The sequence below is a fragment of the Triticum aestivum genome, unplaced genomic scaffold, assembly GCF_018294505.1.
Source record: "Triticum aestivum cultivar Chinese Spring unplaced genomic scaffold, IWGSC CS RefSeq v2.1 scaffold260207, whole genome shotgun sequence".
Taxonomy (NCBI): Eukaryota; Viridiplantae; Streptophyta; class Magnoliopsida; order Poales; family Poaceae; genus Triticum; species Triticum aestivum.
This window is the reverse complement of record NW_025237834.1, coordinates 750-3,978: the sequence shown is the minus strand read 5'-3', so window position 1 is coordinate 3,978 and position 3,229 is coordinate 750. Positions and strand designations below refer to the sequence as shown.

The 3,229-nt window shown below is 47.6% G+C and overlaps 1 pseudogene; it reads left to right on the top strand.

Annotated features, from left to right (window-relative positions):
- The first annotated feature begins 1,172 nt into the window (after positions 1–1,172).
- LOC123176581 (L-type lectin-domain containing receptor kinase SIT2-like) lies at positions 1,173–2,925 on the top strand (annotated as a pseudogene).
- The last annotated feature ends 304 nt before the right edge of the window (positions 2,926–3,229 follow it).

Here is a 3,229-nt window from a genome sequence, read left to right as displayed (position 1 = left end):
AGGAACTTGGGATGGTTGGACTTTCTAACGTCGTGAAATGCTTCAGTAGGTAAGAATAGCATCTAGATTTGTCAGTGGTAAATATCCGGCAGCCAACATGGGTAGTGTGAACTGAAAACTACTGTCAATTCAGCTACATGGTTCACTCTTGTGAGTAAGCTGATTTCTGTGAGTAAGAACACCAGTTGAAATGATGGTGATGCCAAGGCAAATGGCTTTCCTTTTATTAATCATGAATGTTATCCAGATGATCCAAATTTTGAATATGGTGTTGGTGTTTATCTTATTAGCATGTTGGCTGTTTCAATATCAGTGTGCTGAAGCTAAGATGTTATACTGTTTTACCATTATATGACATCGGTCATGGCATTCAACTCCCGCACAATCCACAAATTGAAGTGTCAAATATTTTGTTGTCACTCGTATTGCCAGGAGATATAGCCAGGCATATGATATTCCGGGGCTAATTATGATTTTGTACAAACGGTTTGTTCATACATACATAGGGCTACTATTAGGATCTATCATTATATATGAGGTTTCTAACATAATGATGATTTTGTTTTCATTAGGTGAAGGGAAGATGTCTTATGTTCTAATGGAGTTTGCCGCATTACACTTGTGGGGATCAACAATGTTTATACGTTATCTTTAAAAGTTCATGAGTGTGTTCTTTAATCTAGCCAGGTTTCATTCGTTTGAACACCCCTAGTATTGTTTCAAGTAGGATTTCCCCGTCTCTGCTTTTTGTATGTGCCGGTGCTTAGCTGCTTTTCTTAAGTCATTTCAGTTTCAGCTCCAAGGATGACCAAAACTTGTGTGCTTTGAGTGTCCTTCTCGGCTGTGGTTTCATATGCATGTCATTGCGGTCGATCTACTGTAATCATGATCACCCATGCTCTCTGTGGTGTTGCTGTTGTTGCCTTGAGACGAAATATAGCAGGAAACTAATAGGAGAAGAGCTGGCCACGCGAATGAAGATAACTAGCATTGCAGGATACTACACAAAGGGTTGCAAGCATCCCGCCATGCGCATGCTTTGGCGACTAAGACTTTGCCTATACTTCCCTCCCAGTCTCAGTCCCCCTCCCCCGCGCTGCCTCCTCGGCAGCCTTGGGTCTTGTTTCTGGTCAATGATCATTCACTGCTCTCTGTGTTGTGGTGCGTCATAGTCGCCCCACCATTGTCAGCCCGCCATTGCCATCCTCCGCAAGATCCTCCCATCTGTCTACGCACCCCCCTACAATGAGGCAGCAACATGCTGCTGCGAGATATCTGGCCTGGCAAGCCCAGCCAGGTAAGCTGCAAAAAAAGAAGTGTGGTGTCCTCATGCCCTTCAGCAAATGCCAGTTCACTTCACAGCAACAAGACTAACGCCATGGTCGCGGTTGTTCTTGTGTGCGCGTGCTCCTTCCATTCTCGCGAACATCTAGCTTTTTACTCGAGATGTACCCAACACATGATGCATGTGGCGGCACTGAAAGACTCCCGCGCTCCCTCGAAGTGACCAGAAAACCCACCTATAAGATATCCTCTAATTTTTTAATTTTATTTAGGGAAGGGTACCTCAAATTAGTTGCTCCCCGTCTTCTCTCTACTCTATATAGTCTCGAAACTGACATCGACATGTACTGAAGAAGTGCTGATGACTTCACCGTTGACTCCAGTTGGCAGTTCATGGCCACTGAGTAGAATAATACTTGCCTTGCTTCTCCCACCACATCAACACAAGTACACAACCAAAGGGATAGAGAAAGAAATCATCTAGCAAAGCACCCATGCTAGGTTGAGCTCTTGGTTGTCCCTTTCCACAATGATGTTGCTGCCTGCAGCATTATCTTTGCTGGCATACTTGCAGGTATAACAGCTTGTCTTCCTTCGACGGTGGTGCAATATCAGGAACTCACACAGGAACGAAGACTGGGGGGCTCAGCTCGGTCCTCGCCGCTTCGCGTTCAAGGACGTCCATCGAGCAACCAATGGCTTCCACGACAATCAACTCCTTGGGAAAGGTGTCTTTGGCAAGGTCTACGGAGGAGTCCTCACTGAATCCAACGTGCGGATGGCGGTGAAGCAAATCTCCTCAAAGTCAAGGCAGGGGCTGACCTAGTTCACAGCCGAGATCATCATCCTTGGCCGTCTGCGACACCGAAACCTCGCCACTTGATCGGCTATTGCCGGCACAAAGATAAGCTTCTCATGATCTACGAGTACATGCCCAATGGCGGCCTCGACCGATACCTCCACACCCAGACCAGGCACACGATGCTCTCCTGGACTCAGAGGCTTCATATCATCAAAGGCGTCGCATCTGGGCTTCTCTACCTCCACGAGGACGGGGAGGAGGTCATCATACACCGGCATCAAGGCCTGCAACGTCCTACTTGACGGAGAGATGAACGGCCGGCTCAGCGACTTTGACCTTGCGAGGCTGCACGACCATGGTGCCAATGCGCACAGCCGCACACCACCCATGTGGCCGGCACGAGGGGCTACCTCGCCCCTGAGCTGACAAGGTTTGGCAAGGCCACCAAGGCGACCGACGTGTTCGCATTTGGTGCCTTTGTCCTAGAGGTGGCTTGTGGTAGGCGCCCGGTGGGGTTCAACGCCCGCGGCGAGCTGCTGGTGCTTGTCCAGTGGGTGTGCGACACATGGGCGAGCGGCTCCTAATCGATCGTCGACACCATTGACCCAAGACTGGACGAGTATGCTGCTAATGAGGCGGATCTGGTGCTCAAGCTTGGGTTGTTGTGCTTGCACCCTTTACCTGTGGCGAGGCCCAACATAATGCGGTACCTCGATGGAGATTTACCCTTGCCTAAGTTCTCTCCTGGATATCTCAGCATTACAGATGTCGATCAGGTTCTTGATGAAGTACCTCCGTTAGTGGCAAACAACATTACAGGTCTGTCTAGAGGTAGATGATAGAACATCCAGGAGGGTTTATCTTTTGTTGTTTAATTAAACTAGTCAATGTGTACGTGCAATGCACGTTAATTTGGAAGTATGTTAAGTGCATGCGAATATTAAGTAGGATATTATTTGCGTGTTATTATGTGATTAGGACTATATTTGGCATGAAATTAACTACACGCTAAACGTGTTGAGCGCTCGACATTGAAGCAGTCTAAGTCGTTGGGTTGACAGATTGGGTGGCCGAGATTAATTGAATCTGCCCCTTTGGGTCTTTTTATATTGGTATAGATATAGATAAAGGCTGGGGTGGTGT